At 33.5% G+C, this 17,540-nt stretch overlaps 1 long non-coding RNA gene across 2 annotated transcripts in view; it reads left to right on the forward strand.

Annotated features, from left to right (window-relative positions):
- LOC134361955 (uncharacterized) overlaps positions 1-17,540 on the forward strand; it is a 63,357-nt gene that overhangs the window by 12,150 nt on the left and 33,667 nt on the right. For both annotated transcript variants that reach the window (XR_010021508.1, XR_010021509.1), the window contains exons 2-3: positions 14,710-14,746; positions 16,531-16,625. This is a non-coding gene — a long non-coding RNA (uncharacterized LOC134361955). The remainder of the gene's footprint in view (positions 1-14,709; positions 14,747-16,530; positions 16,626-17,540) is intronic.

Genomic DNA, 17,540 nt, shown 5'->3' on the forward strand with positions numbered 1-17,540 from the left:
ATGCTAGAAAATATCATTCATTAAATAAAACATTCAGAAATATTTAACAACTATTTAAAATAAAATATGAACAACACTATTGAAATATGGTAGAAATAATATGTTTGGTAAAAAAAAAGAAAAAAGAAAACTCTTCTGTTTAATACAATTTACTTTCTTTTTAAAACTCAAAATGTCTTTTGAATTACATGTTAATTTGGAATTTGTAGAATGGCGCAAACCTATTCTTTGTGAATAAGTTTTTTTTTTTTTTTTTATGGGAACTTCTCAGAAGTAATGTGATTTTAATCTTACTTATTTTATTGAGGTCTTAATACAACAATATATTAGTTATTTCAATCCATTTAAAATAGAATTTTTGAGCACAAATTATGACTCTGTTCTCAACAAAGCAATGTCATTAATGTGCCATAATTTTAAGCCTTTTAGAGAGTTATGATTAATGGATTTCATAAACTAAAACAAAAAGAATAAACTATATGAGAGTTGGAATAACATTGAGTATTAATTAACAAAAATATTTTTTATGAAGAAACAACATGGATTTGAATTGTCAGTGCTGGGATCTTGTAGCATCTCATTTTATGATTTTTTTTAAAAACTACACATGTATCTATGATGGCAAGATAGTGTTAAAACCCAGACCTCTTCCAAGATGAAGAATAAATAAATTAAATCTTCAGAGGACTAAAAAGCCAATATCTAACAATCTCTAGTGAGTTTTAAACTTCCAAACTTTGCTCAATATTTCAAAATTGGATTATTAGATTAATTTCTTAAAAATACAAAGATATGTGATAGTCTTAACACATAGTCAATAAACTTTCAACAATTAAGAAACATTTTTTTAAAAAAATGAAAAGTGAATTTCATGATGTTTTTTAAATAATGAAGGGTAACATTTTCAGAATAAAATCAAGCTTATTTACAAAGTTGTAATTATATGTCAATACTGTTCTTTTCACCTACATTGAAAAAAGAAAAAACAAACAAACAAGCAACAGTAACAGCAAAAAGAAACTTAAACTTAACAGAAATTAAATGATATTGATCTGGTTTTCCATACTTTTTAAAATATCTAAATACTTACAGGGTCTATGCAGAAAAGTTTCATACCTCAAAAGTTTACGCTACTTCGTGAGAATATTTAGAAAAAAAATTATGTAAAGTCTCTTTGATTCTCAAATTTTACTTAAGAAATACTAAAATGGAACCTCTGGTTTCCTTATTCATATCAGAAATATGATGCTTTAATTAACAAATGTCATGTTGGGCATGCAGCTGCTCTATTAATGTCAGCTGAATCATCTTTCACAAAACACTCAAAAGAATGACCTAGAGAAGGAAATTGTATTGTAAATATTTTTAAGGAAATTTGTAATATGTTAGCCCTAGATAAAATGGATTTCTCCAGCTTTTTCTTCACAGAATAAAATTCTCCAGATTTGTGTAATTTTCATGAATTAAACAATATACCTGAAAGGAATGAGGATATTATTTTGTTTATTTTACATTTGAAAAAATATAAATAAAATAGGTTTGATAATAACTTATTTCTATCAAAAAATAAATATCTTTACTAATTTTAGTGATATTATCTATGAGGTGATTAACCTAAATTATTTTATCAACTATGTTTTGTGACTGACTGAACATTTAAACTGATATGATTTTTTTTCTCATTTTTAAACAGTAAAGAACATTCAATTAGATGATATTATCTAAGAGTCTGTCCCATAAGCCAAGTACATTTTGATTTCTAATTCCAAAGTACTGAATGAAAAGTTATTTAGACATCTAAATTCTCCTGATTATTTTATTTCAACTTTTCTTTTAAAAACGTGCCTAGTATGCAATTTTTTTTGCTAGAGTTCTTCCTTTCATAAAGACTGAATGTGCTCTGAAATCAAAGCCTTCTCATGTATTTTCTCTACACTGAATGTCCTATCATCATCTAAGCTAATCTGCTTCTTAATATTCTCTTATTTTTCGAGCACTGGACTTTTATTCATGTTGCACAGAGGTCATACTTGTAGGTTTGCAGTGCTTAATAAAATTTTATTGCTGCATTTCTGTCAATCTCAAGAGTAGGTTAAGTCTATTATTACATGTATAATTAAACACATGGATGCCCAGGAACTTAATCTCAAATAATAAAAGGGTTCAATTTCAACACTTAGTTTACTTTTTATAAACTCAAGATTTATGCTATATCATCTATTTTGATACTTTAGCCACAAATGTTTATGAATAAATATTCTGATAACATTTAGATGATGAAAAATTACAAAACAATATATGTATCTATCACCCAAGCAAACCCTTCCTTGTCCTTAAAAGGTGTCCTAGCAAATGGAGAAAATAAACAGAATTTTAAACAGCTTAACCTTAGAGAAATAAGAGAAAATAATGATGACTTTGCCCCATTAAGATCATTATACTTTGAAAATGATTCTCTATTTAAACTTATCCCTCAACCATTCATTTTATGTTAATCACTTCCAAAATAGGAGCTATCAACCTAGTCAGATAAGACTGAATATCTTATTGATGTAGGCTTAATTAAATATTTTATGAGCAATAAACATTATGCCCGAAGTTGAGATATGACACTAATAAACATTTTGTTAAAGTAATATCTATGAGCTTCTCAAATAATTTTCACAAACTAAAATAAATACATACTGTTATCAAAAATAATTTCAAGAAATCACATTTTTATATTAAAAACAATGTATCATGCTATGAAAGCATCACGTTATAAATCTAAACCTAGAGAAAAATACCTACTTTCCAATGATCCACTTCTGTGTATAACAATATATTCAAAGAGTATCAACATAAAAGTTATTAAAATTTTATCTAAAATATTTATCACATTACATTTAAATTTGTTAGCAACACCAATACTGCATTTTATGAATGATAATAAACCAGAAGGAGCCAAAGAGAAAAAATAAATTTCTTACAAAATGGCATCATAAAATCATGTCAGAAATCTCATTCATTCATCCTATAAAGATACTTTCTCTGGCATATATCTTTTAAACAACTTAATTTATTAATGCCATAATCAAATCTTAAGAGAACTAATACTTAAATTTTTTAAGTAGATTTCCAGCTCATAAATTTCAATGTGCACTGATAACCTCCATGAATATAATTAATATTTAATAAAGAAGATTTTCCTGACATTTTGAGTTCACTTTAAGAGCTGTTTTAAAGTAATTCTTGAAGAGTCAATTATTTAAAATACTTTTAGTATCTTAGATCAACATTTGTTAAAAAAAAAAAGTCTGACAAAAGAAATCAATTTCCTTACTAATTCTACAAAAGCTATTTTAATTAAAATTACAAAAGTTTTGTTTCGTAGAATTTTAATAGAATGACCCATGAATTTTCTCTTAATATCTTGTTCTAAAACATTAAGCCACAGCTAAGTGTCTTCATTTGATCTATACTTAATATTAAATTGGTTAAAAAATGAGGTCCATCATATTTCCAAGGTTAAAATCTAAATTCTAAAGGTGTTTCTTAAATCAGTAAAGCAGTCTAGATTTTAAAGAAATCTTATTTTCTACAATTTTATAGACTCTTCAGGATTAGTAAAATAGCTGAAATAGCCAAAATCATGTCTCCATTTATTTTCCAAACAATCTGCCATCTGAAATAACATCCACTGACAATAGCTCTATCAAAGTAAGTCATTGGCATTCAGGTATGAAGCACACCTGGATTTACTTATGTGCTAATTCTGATTCACACAATACAAATATTAAGAATTAGAAAAAGAATTCCCTCCCCAATACTCATGTGCCTAACATGGAGTAGCTTTTAAATAGTTGATCATAATGCCCAGTGATAGAGTGCCACACTCACTAATTTATATCTATGCATGATTCAGCATTCAATCTGGTGCTTAAGCCAAGTCTTTTTCTTTACTTACCCACAGAACACTAATAAAAAAGCATATAATACTTCATGTCCAGGAATTCTGGTTTTAACCTTCAGTTACTCACCTGTAAGAAAGAGAGAAAGAGAAGATAATGGTTAGTATCAAAAACGCTTAATGTTTTATGTTATACTCTGGGAGCATCATGATAAAAAGGGTCTTTTTTTATTGCTTTGTACTTTGATGTACACACTTATATCACAGTTTTGCAAAGTAAATTGTATTTGAGGATTTAACATTGCTAAGATTTTAGGAAGAACTTTATTTTCTATGTCAGCTTACTTGAAGAAGATAAGTCAGACAGTAAATAATCAACTGATCTACCTAAACAAGTATCTTAATATTCCAATTGAATTGCACTAGACAATATTTTATTAAATTACTTCATTAAAACAAATGTTCTAGTCAAGCATTTGTTCACTGTCATCTAAGCTGTTGATCTGCCTAGTTGACTTTTCCCTTTGGGTTCTTCCCTATACGCAAAGAACTCAGAGGAAAGACAGGTTATCCGAAGGGAAGCTGTAACTTCACTTCTCTAACCTCTGGGATCTGAACCAGCAGAAACTGCTATCCTTCAGTGGTCTGAAACCACACTAGTTTCTTTCCAGACTACTACACACACACACACACACACACACACACACACACACACACACACACACACACACACACACACACACACACACATACTTTCTATAAAATATATATATATATATTTATTTATAGAAAGCATATATATATATACTTTCTATAAAAATATATATATTTCCTTTTTAATATAAACGCATTTTTTAAATATATATATATTTCTCTTTTTTTCTGTAAACAAGCATTAGAATGATGAGAATGATTTGGAGTAGAGAACAGAAAAAGTTGACATAAGAAGTGAAAAATAAGCTACAGAAATAATTAGTTTAATATATACTCATTAAAAATGGAATTCCATTCCCTTATAGGATGCAAATTTGGTAAAGTAGTATGTTCTTAAGTCCAATTCTAGAGAATTATAAGACAATTTCCTTTCTTTTAGAAATTAAAACAATATAAAAGTATACAATTTCATTGCCAATTAAAATTTAGGTTGTTTTTTAGAAAAATATCTGCAGTTCTTCAACTTAGGAAGTACCAAGCCAGATGAAAAGATTTTTAAAAGCACTAGTGCTGTGAATTCTCACAGAAACCATACCAAGTAGATTTTTTTTATTATTTCTATTTTAAAATTAAGAAACTAAACAACAATAGTAGTAAATATTGGCGCTGGCATTAGAATCCAAGATATTTTCCCAAAAAGTACTAGTAAAATCAAATTTAAAAAGAAATCAAAAGCTTATTTACAAGGAAAATGATATTTAATTACATATATTTACCTCTTTTCAAATAGCTATACTGATCATTAAAGACCAGGAATTTCAAGAGCTGGTAATAGAAATCTTGCCTCCAAACTATTCCCTTTAAAGTACGTCTTTAATATAAGAAGCACAGCACATGGAAGTATAAAATTTGTTTTGGTGTATTTATACTTGAAACCAAGTTTATTTTTTAAGAAGCTCAATGTTTTGAGTAACCAATAAATAAGTAAATAAAAAAGAGAGAGGGAAAGATGAAAAAATTAACGTGATATATAATTATGCTGACTTAGAAAATTTTTACTATATGTATGTCATAATTCAGCGGGTTTCATTATTATTATTATTATTACTTTTATATTGGAGTCAATCTAACACACCAGAGTAATATTTTAGTTATCTAGTTATAAGGTACTTCTCAAGTTTGATCAATTTTTTCATTACATATAGCATGAATAATTGTCATCCCTGTGAGATAACATAAGCATCCCAATACCCATACTAGTATTTGTTTCTTTTTTAATTTGTATTATTTTTATTGTATTTTTTCTATTTTTAAAAATATTTTCATTTTCAAAAAATGTTTTTATTGAAACATAGTTGACTATACATATCTGTGGGGTACAGAGTTGAATATCAATACCTGTGAACAATACATGATGCTCAAATCAGTATAATAAATTGGGATTATGCTCCATTATTAATTTAGGTGTTTTTATTTTGTTTATTTTGTTTATTTTGTTATTTTGTTTATTTATATGTTTTTTATTTTGTTTATTTATAGGTGTTACTTTATTTTGTTAAAAATCACTTTTAATCCACAAGACACTGAAATAGGGTATTATTTAAATGTATGTCTCTAACACATGTAGACAACTTCAAAGCTACTAGATACTTATAATATCACTAAAAGTTCATCTCACCATGCCAATGGTTCTTCATTTCCTTCACCCTTTTTGTCCAGTAGTTAAAGTTTTGACTCTGAAGTTTGGCTGGCCTGAGTTTAAATACAAATCTCTGACCTTTGGTATTTGCATGGCCTTGAGAAAATTACTTAATAAATTTAAGTCTCAAATTGCCTCATCTCCAAAATGGCCATGATAGCCTTTATCAACTATGGCTTAATAAATATTAGCAATTATTCAGCATTGTTTGAAGGCCTAGTTAAGATACTATTTCTATGCCAATATATCTAGAGTTGCTCAGAGTCTAGTACACAGTTTTGGTCAGTCAGTCATGCCAGAAGTTCGCCTCCTAAGAGAAGAGATTATCTGTCTCTTCTGTTGCTATCCCCTTCCTGCTAGGAATGCTCTGCAAGTTAAGGTTTCTGCTTGTACTTACTCCAGCCCCATCAATGACTTTTCTCACACAGAATCCATCAATACTTTAAAATCCATCAATGTATATGTGGAGGAGCCAATGGTGGTTAGTAGGGAAGGCCCAATGGTAGCATAGCCTGTTATGTATGTAAGGGTTTTATTCACATTTCCTCAAATTATGTAAACCATATAGGAATGATTTTATTAAAATATATTTAAACCAAAATCCCATCCTCCAACTCAAAGACATTTTTAAGTATGCTTAAATGATAAATATCTATTTTCATTCTTTGCAATTAATTTCAAGTCCGCCTGTTCTTTAAAAATGAACTATAGCTTCCAGTCAAGATGGCAGAATAGATGGTCCCTAGAGTCACTCCCACAAATCAACCAATTTCCAACTATTAAAAAGCAACGACAGCCAAGCTGGGGCCGCTAGAGCTCAGGGGAAGAGGAGAGACATTTGGAGTGCATGAAAACAGGAGAAGCCATGGTGAGAAAAAGAAAGAACCACTCCGACCATTTCAAATCCCAGCTGCTTCCAGGCTGGAGCTGCTGAGTGTACAGAGCAGGAGCTGGCAAAAACTGCAGCTGTGCTGTTCAGATGAAGTGCTTGGAGGAAGCAGGGGAGAGGAGGGCCTTGGTGGATGCCAAGCCAGCAAGGCCACTGACAGGGTTCCTGTGGATCCACATAGGAGTGAGGAGCCACAACAACTGAAAAAAAGGAGCCACTCAGAGGCCAATGAATTATTGCAAGGGACTGGTGCACAGTCCGCCCCATGGGAAGTGTTTGGAGCATGACTGGTGGGGGAGACAGGCCAAGTGAAGGAACACTGGAGCACAGCAAGGACAGTTGATCTGCCCCCCAAGCAGTATAGGACCACTCAGAGGAGACTGGTGAGGAATATAGAACTGCAGGGCATGTAGTTTGCTGAGCAGACTTGGGCCCATACCAGAGTTTCTACGTAACCCAGGTGCACTGGATCTCGTGAGAGCCAGCAGTACCTATAAAGTCAACCATTAAAACCTGAACTGCACAAAAAGCCTTCCCCAGGGAATCAGTAGCAAAGCAGAAATTTAGCTCAACCACAGAGCTCAAGTACCAGCCCCACAGGAAGTTCCCCATCTTAAAAGTAAGCAAAGGACAACAAATTAGTTCCAGTGCAGAGCTGAAATGGTGGGAACAGTAAATAACCCAACAGGAAATACCCACAACTACAGACAAAGTTTGATATTAACAAGTAAAGTTCTCATTTCACCAAAGAACACCTATAAAACCTAGAAGGACCAGAAATCCCCTGGGCTACCAAGCCAGAGATGGGGGTAGGGTTGAGGGCCTTAGCCATGCCCCCCAACAGCCACAACCAGTCCCAAGGGTGGGGGCTTTGGCCACACCCCACCAACACCTGCAACCAGCCCAGTGATGACCACTGAGCCATGGCACAAAGTGCCCCAAGCTTTCCTGAGCAAGGGTGTGGGGGGCCAAGGGCCTCAGCCACATGCCCTGACACCCACAACCAGCCCAGTGAAAATGACCAAGCTGTCACAGGAAGTGCCCCAGGCTCTCCTGAGCCAGGGCAGTGAGACACCAAAGGCCTTGGTCCCACCCCCTCAACAGCTGCAAATAGCCCTTCAACAACCACTGCAGGAAGTGCCCCAGGCTCTCCCAACCTGGGAAAGTGGGGAGCTGAGGGCCTTAGCCATGCCTCCCAATATGTACAACAAGCCCATTGAAGACTACCAAGATGCCACAAGAAGTGCCCTGGGCTCCCGAGCTTGGATGGTGGGGAGCTAGGCTTTAGCCACATCCCCCTGACATCTGCATGCAGCCCAGCAATGACCAAGCCACTGCTGGAAGCCCCCCGGTCTCCCCTGTGGGAATGAGGGGGGTGCCGCAGGCCTCAACCCCGTCCCTCCTCCTTCTATCCTACTTCCTTCCCCTTCTCCCCCTCCCTCCCAACTGCTTCACAAGAACATCATAGAATGTAAAAAAAACAATATTAATAAATAAATTTAAAATAAAATAAAAATAAAAATAAACTATAGAAAAATATGCAAATAAAATATTTCTAAATATAAGTTTGATACCAAAATAAACTTTCTAACGAAGACAGTTTACTCTAACTCAATTATTCTGCTCACTTTGTATTGTTAATTATCAGTAGAATGGACATCTTAGTCCCTCTCTCAATTATAATCTGAGAAATGCTACAAAAGTGAGAATATTTAATAATCCCAATAATTAATATTGATGTATATGAGAACACCCGATGTAAGTGAGGTATTTCCTCTTTTGTGGAAAGGACCAGTAGGGCGTTCAGAAGGGAAATACTGCCGTAAATGATGATTAGCCTGGGTAACTCTGAACAGTACTTTTGTGTCTTTCCAACAATGCCCTGGGAATAACGTCATCCATCCTGGAAAAAATTGTGAAACAGCTTCACAACAGAGCCCTTTTTCTGCAGGCCAGGGAATGACAGAGCAGAATAAGGAGAAGGGGAGGGGGAAGGGAAGGGGGATGAGGAGGAAAGGGGAGAGGGGAGGGGGAGGAAGGGGGAAGGGGAGGGGGAAAGGGGAGGGTGCAGGAGAAGGAGAGGGGGTGGGGGAGAGAGGCACCACTAATAATAATGCAAACCAGAAAACTGATGTTTGAGAGACAAAATGACAGCTGGATAGCCACACCTAGTGTTCACTGAACCGAGTTCAGATTAGCTTTTGAGTTAATGCATTTTATTCTGTTATGTTCTATGCAGCAGTTTATCTAGAACACTTGACTCTCTACCCATAGGGTTAACAGAGTTTATTATTTTTTTGTGAAAATGTTTGCAGTAGCACAAAACTGAAACTGGGGCTCCTGAGAAAAGTTCTATACCATATAATAAAAGAGTAGATCATATGAATCACTGTGAGTAGTATTTACTACATGTCTGTTTTTTTGCACTTTAGCTTATTTATGACAGATGGAAAAGATTCTGTTTTTGATATAGAAAGATATGAGGATTCAAATCAAGGTTCTAATTTAAAAGTCTGTAAATTCTCCCCCATATTATGCTGCTCACTTGATCTATTTTATCTCAATATCATAAGCACATAAGTGTTTAACTGAAGATAAAGACAAGTTAAGATGGTACATGGTGGAAGGTAGCATAATGGAGTGCTTAAATGTCAAGTGTAGGGTCTCTATAATCAAAGTTCAAGTCCTTGCTCCTCAACTGACCTTTGTTGAACCTTGGCAAATTTACTAATTTCTTTATAACCCAGGTATCTTATTTGTAGAATAGGGAAAATAAAATAGTGCTTAATTAATTGGTAAACTTTGAGGATTATCTAAAATTATTCATGTAGAACTTCAGAACCATGCTTGGTATAAATAATTGTTCAATAAATGCTAGCTAATATTATTTGTACATTGATTTGATGAGAGTGGTAATAATTCATACCATATTTGTAGAATTACATATGTGCTTTAATGGATAAAGATTTTTACTATATTTTTACTATTGAACCAATACTTTGATTTTTTTTTAATCTGGAGAATTTATTAATAGGCTATTAATATCCTCTAATGTGACCAATGATAAATAATATATTTTGTGAAACAAGTCAGGACTAGCAATACAATCTGCAATATTCTTCAGAAAAAATCTTCCTAAACCACTGGGAATTTAATTTTTAGCCCTTGTTTTTAAAAAAACTATTGTCAATAAAATAAATTAGAGAAAAAATCTTGCTGCTTATCAATTTCAGGAAAATTAATCAAATCTCACCTACAATGTCTAATATACATACAGCAACAAAAAAATTTTAATACTGGATAGAAACACTGAGACTATATCAAAGTATTTTTTGCTTAAATATTTTAATAGATTTTATTTTTTAGAGTACCTTTAAATTTACAGAAAACTTACCCACAAGGTACAAAAAGTTCCCATATAACCCCTCTCTCCTCACAGAGTTTCTCCTATTATTAACACCTTGCATTAACTAATGTGGCACATTAGTTATAGAGTGAATAAACCAATATTGATACAATATTATTAATTGAAGCCCATAGTTTACATTAGGGATGAGTCTTTGTGTTGCAAAGGTCTCTGGGTTTTGACAAATACATAATGTCACGTATCTACCATTATGGTATCATACAGAATAGTTTCACTGACCTGTAAATGCCCTGTTCTCTACCTATTCATTCCTCCCTCCTTCCCCTTGAGCCCTTGGCAACTACCAATCCTTTTACTGTCTCTTTAGTTTTGCCTTTTCCAAAATATCGTATACTGAGAATCATACAATAAGGAGCCTTTATAGACTGGCTTCTTTAATTTACTTGTATGCATTTAAGGCTCCTTTTTTTTTTTTTTTTTTTTTTTTGGTCACTTGATAGCTCATTTTTTATCACTGAATAATATTGCAGTATATGGATATACCATAGTTTGTTTATATGTTCAACTATTGAAAAACATCTTTGTTTCTTCCCATTCTTTTGGCAATTATGAATACAGCTGCCATAAACATTACTGTGCAGGTTTTTGTGTGGACATAAATTTTCAACTCATTTAAATAAATACCTAGGAATGTGATGACTAGATTATACATGGTAAGCCTATGTTTAGGTTTGTAAGACATAGCCAAACTGTCTTCCAAAGTAGCTGCACCATTTCGTATTTGTCACCATAATGAATGAGAATTCCCCTTGCTCCACATCCTTGTGAGCATTTAGTGTTGTCGGATTTTAGCCATGCTTAGAAGTATGTAATTCTGTCTCATTGCTTTAATGGGCAATTTCCTGATGACACATGGTGCTGAGCATCTTTTCATATGCTTATCTGCCATCTTTATATCTTCTTTGGTTAGATGTCTATGCAGATCTTTTGCCCGTTTTTTAACTGGGTTGTTTTCTTGTTGTTGAATTTTAACTGTTCCTTTTATATTTTGGATAGGAGATCATTGTCAGATATGTGTTTTGCAAATATTTTCTATCAGTTTGTGGCTTGTCTTTCCTTTGTATTTAAGTAAAAGATTACAAATGATTACAAAAAGATCAGATTACTCATGTTTAAGATTAGAAACAAATACAAGCTCAGAGAAAACTTCCTTAAAGGGAAGTGTGTGTTTGTCTGAGATATATAATCTTCTGCATAAAATCCTGCCTTGGTGTTTTCTAGGAATGTCTCTAAGCTGCTCAGGATCATGGTGTCCCTATGTGCTTTTCTCTCACAGTTTTAAAAATAGTTCAGAGTAGCATCTGTTAGTGGTTTTGCAATATGGTAACCAATAACAGCATTTCATGCTCATACTGGACACAATCACTAAAACAAACCACACACGAGCAAAAAAAGTTGAAACCAAAAAAAAAAAAAAACACCACAAAAAAGGGGCTCAGAAGATTGGAATTGAGAAACCAATACACTGATATGCTCCTCTTTAAAGAATAAATGTCTTATTATCGCCTTCAGAAAGAGACATAAGGACACTGTCTTTTTCCTCTATTTTTAGAATCTTCGGCTCAAAGAGTAGCAAAAGATACCCACTTTTACCTCTTTTTTTTTGATAACTGGCCAATAAAACTCCTGAAAATAATATCCTACCTCTGTGTCCCTCATGGGGCCCAAGAAGAGAAAAATTGAGTATAATAACTTAGAGGCTCTGGACTGTGTTTTCCCATCTTTGAATCTGACTTTATTTTCTTCTCTTATATCCATCCTCTTCTTTTCTTACCTGATCTCTTCTTGATTGATTAAGTGTACTCTGCAGAGCTCTTTGAAATTTAGGAGTGCAAGTAGCTATGGAAATCTAAAAAGGCAATGTAGCAGTGCCATGGCTGCTTCTACTGAGGAGCTTCTCCCTCATATGAGTTAGGAAGACTTTTGAAAGTAAAATAAAAATATTTATTATATGGATGGAAAAACTGTCCCAGTTGTTATGGGCTGAACTGTGTTTTCCCAAAAAATTTTATGTTGAAGTCCTAACCCACAGTACCTCAAAATGTAACTGTATTTGGAGGTAATTAAGGTAAAATGGGGTAATATGGGTGGGCTCTAATTCAACACGACTGGTGTCCTTGTAAGAGGAGGAGATTAGGACAAAGACAACACACAGGTCAAAGGATGGCCATGTGAGGACACAGTGAAAAGGCAGCCCTTTGCAAGGCAAGGGAAGAGGTCTCAGAAAAAACCAAACCTGCCAACTCATTGATCTTGGATTTCTACCTTCAGAGCTCTGAGAAAGTCAATTTCTGTTATTTGAGCCATCCTGTCTGTGGTATTTTGTTATGGCATTCCTAGCAAACTCATATACCAATTTCCTCCTGTATCTACTATCAATTATAAAAAGGTGCAAAAAGACACCAGGCTATAGTTCATTAAAATAGAAACAAACAAACAGAAAAACTCCAACTCTTTCTTGTACTAAAGCATTTTTAAGAGGATTATGCAGAACAGTTAATTTCTCCCAATTTCCCCTATAAGAGCAGCATGTGATAGTTAATACTGTTGTTAATGAGACGTAAAAATAAAGAACAGCAGTAGAAAGGGTCTCCTGAAGCATTTGATGGAGCTGTTCCTTTCTCTCTGCACCTGCTTAGTTAAGCTTTTTAAACACAAGTCTATTTGTTACATAACTGGCTAATGACTTAATTTGAACGAGTTAACAATTTCACACTTTCTAAGCATAAGGTGAATACTAAGTAAAATCACTAATCTAATATCCTCACATAGGTCACTTTTATTACCCATAATGGAACAATGAGATAAACTTGCACTTTCAAATTCAAATACTCGATTACTTGCACTAATGGAGGGGATAAGAACCATAGATAATCTGAGACACTGTCATTTAGGCCTAGCTACATGTTTTGCATTCTCAGTCCTTCATGTTTGGTAGTGTAGGAATTCACATCCATCCAAATAATGAAATTACAGTACAGTATGCAAAACCAGTACCCAAAGCTCTGAAGTCTACCATCACACACCTGTGCCTAAGATTCTTCATAATGCAATCCTTGCTGTGAATAGATCTGTAGGTTTTTTAAATACACCATTTATCAGTTCAGGCCAAGGCCCAGGGAGGGGAGGATCTCCCGACTAAATTTCCCTTGCTTAATCTCTGCTAGCACCAGTCAGTTGATTTCCTAGCATCAAAGTTACTGATCTAGGTTAAATACGGAAAGGTCATTATTTTCTGAGACCCACATGTCTTTCTTATCAGTTTAATAATGCGGGTTAGCTTACAGATTAGTTATTAATGCTGGAAAATAATGTAGTGACTGCTTCTAGGGAAAAAAGAATGCATGATCGGTAACTTACAGTGGTAATAGGTACAAGACAACAACTGTAAATCTTTGGGATAACAAATACAACTTTCAGTTTTAGAACAGACCTTAAATCCCAGCCCCAGGATCTTCTCCATGGAGTATCTCCATTGTAATAAATATAAAACACATATCCTATTTTGTCAATTCCATTTTTGAACCTAAAAATGTCTTCTCCTTCCACTTGACAAAAACTTTCTCTGTGGTCAATTTCTACTTAATATGATTCCTGACTACTGGTAAGCCAACTTTTGAAATTGTTTTATTTTTATCTCTATTTTGTTTTAGTTACCTGACATTTATTAAATACCCCAGGTGCCAGATTCCAGGAATATAAATATAGGTGAGAAAAAGACCTTGGCCCCATAACACTTACACTCCAGATTGGGGCATAATGACTATTCAAGTGAAAATATTAAGTGCAATAGTAGTCCTGAAGAGGGGAAAATCATATATATTTGAAAGCTCTATAAAAGAGGTGGATTTAATGGTGGTTCTAATACAAGATGTAGAAAATAGGTATGTACTTGTATAGATGGAGAGGGCAATTTTGGTTGAGAGCATAATTTCAATGAGAGATGCGACCAAAAAATTCAATAGGAACAAGTTGTTCACTTTGGCTATAGCATAATAGTAAATAGTAGCATTACATAAGCAATACTCTAAATTTAATAGATAATATCATTTAATCTTATAATAGCAAAATAAGTTAGGTATTATTATCTCCAACTTACAGATGAGTAGGCTGAATAAAATGTAAATGATTTAAGTGCTCTGTTTTTCCAGATTTCCAAGAAGCAGATGCCAAAATACGATTACCCAGGTAAGAGATGCATTAGGGGAAACATGTGTAACAGAGTTGGGAGACAATAGAAGGGAACCGTCAGATTCTAACCCAGGTCTGCCCCTCAGTGAAGGGAAGAAAAACGGAAGGAAAGTTGAGAAAGAATCTTAAAATGCAGTGTAGTTCCAAGCAGATTTTGGCAAGGCCATCTGGTATTCCTGAAGCCAGAATGAGTGAGATATATATGAGTTACATGAATCACGTCAGAGGAGTCATGTATCTCCCAGCAATGGACATGTCTTATCTCTGCCACATTCATTGTCTGAGAGCAGAGCAGCCAGTAGGAGTGGGGCCTCAACACCAATCACACTGATGGATTCCCAGAGCACAGCACCTGGGGCTATTGGTCAGTTAGCTCCCATAGTCATAGATCTGACAGGAGTGTTCTCATTTCACCATGGTTATCAAAGCCAAGTGTCGGAACTGGTCTTCAAACCAAGTCTATGCAATGAATTTAATCAAAATACAAAAACAGAGATAAAAACAGCATTATGTATACATTTTTTTCTCATGGACTAAATTTTTTAATAATAATTTTGGCCTCTAAATATTTTTTACACCATTAACTTAGTCATGATAAAATATTAATTTCCCTGTTAAGTTCTCTTTTCTTAGACTATATTTACTAGGATGCTATAGTTTGTCTTCTTTATATTTCCAAACAGTAATGCAATTTTAGATTTTAAAAGGTATTTAGAGCTAAATTAGACCAACCCACTCATATTACAGATATGCTAATTCAGGCCATGAACGATTTCATGTCTTGCTCAGGGTCACTTAAAGAATTAGTGACAGTTCGGATAGAGTGCAGATGTTCTAATTCCTGTTTATAGTGGTTATCACCACTTACCATTACCTTTTCACTCCTTTTATTTGGCTTTAATTATTCTACATGTAATTATGTCGTAATATACTTACAAATTCAGTTATCACACCCTGCTTACAATTACATATAAAATAGTATCCATTAAGATACAGAATAACTTCCATAGTACTCTTAAATTTTCAGAGTTTTAGAATTACTGGCTCATCTGATTTTTTTGTTTGTTTTTTATGTTAGTGATTGTTTATTTTTCTGTTAGACCAATATAGCATGAGAAATTAAATTACAGTGTTGGCAATTAGCTTTATTTATTTTTAAATTTGGAGGACAATCTAATTAATAATGAAACACATATAGTCTTCTGAATTTGGTTTCGACTGTATTAGCAGGGCAAATGCTAATGTGATAGAGATTACTAGCAGCCTTTTTTTCCTCCTCATTTTTATCCTGTTTTAGAAAGTAGTCTTAGAGTGCTATGGACATAGATAACCACATGAAATTGCTGTGGCTCAACCATCTTTGACCTACAAAACTGGCAATTTCATACAGTTTAACTTAATAGATTCCTGTCTTGAACGTTTGGAACATTGAAAAATTTGGAAAAAAGTTTATTGCAAGGAAATATTTCAGTTTTAAAATCCACAGAACATCCAATTCTTTACTCCAGGCATGAGTTCTTCTACGATCTCCAGGGCAGGTTGATTCATCCGCTCTTTAACACATCTAACAACGACAAAGCATTCTAATTTCAGACAACTATAATTTTCAGGGAATTCTATTTCATGTTGAATTCCCTAGTAACTTTACCCAGAGATTTTAGTTCTTTCTTGTACTTATAGACACCGTTTAGAGTATCATCCAGAGGACAATGTGTACAATATTTTTAAATAACCATATTTTTCCTAACCAACCACTCTCTTATTAAATTTGAACTTTTCAGGAAGCCTGGTATTCTTCCCAAGGTGTTAAGTTCTCTCACCTTTCTGGTCATTTTCTTACGGATGTGCCCCAGTTTATCAATGCCTCTCTCAAAAGGTAAGTCCAATTACTGGACACAATATTCCAGATATAATTTTGCCTGAGGAGATTTAAATTTAATATGACTATTACTTTCTTTGGTATGGCCAATATGGCCAATAACTGTTATCACCAGATTATGAACACATACCTTAAATGTCCAACTTGTCAGACACTGAAATGCTTCCAAAAATTCTGAACTGTATGTTTGACATTACAGAGACAAACATAAAAAGGATTGTGTTTTTCACTTTCTATTTAAATGTGTTGGTGTTGATAGACTATGTCAATTTGGACAGTGGCATGGAATGCTGAATATATTGGTCTTTGTCTATATCCTGAAGAAACATTCACCAAATTTCCCACAAAAAATTATGTTACGCTAGAGATCACATCATGAATATCATCATCAAAATTGAAATTAAATGCCACTTTTCTCAGCTAAAATCTCAAGAACTAGAAAAGACCTAGAGCTGCCTAAGGCTTGGAGGCAACATTTAAAAAAAAAAAATACAAGTATTTTTTTTGGAAAACCTAGGTGGATTTCTAGTGTGTATCAAGGTGTTAAAAACAAGAGCATACATTAAAAACCTATTAATCAAAATTTGACTAATTAAACAAATATAAGATAATGTTTACTATATCAGTCTCTATTATAACTGTTAATATTTCAAGCTGATAATACTATTTTGTAAGCATACCTATTTATTCATAACTCCATGAACTTTAAGACAAATTTAAAAGAATTCATGTGCCTGAAATTATATGTAGTTGTATTACCATAATATCATATCTTTACATCCATTATCATCCCAGCTACTAAAATATTCTTGGCCAATATGTTCTTTCTTTAACTGTCAAGGGTATAATGTTTTTTCAAATGGAATATAGTTTCTTTGTAGAGATGAGGCTGTGAACAGTAGTTGTTTTGGT

The sequence above is a fragment of the Cynocephalus volans genome, chromosome 1, assembly GCF_027409185.1.
Source record: "Cynocephalus volans isolate mCynVol1 chromosome 1, mCynVol1.pri, whole genome shotgun sequence".
NCBI classification, from domain to species: domain Eukaryota; kingdom Metazoa; phylum Chordata; class Mammalia; order Dermoptera; family Cynocephalidae; genus Cynocephalus; species Cynocephalus volans.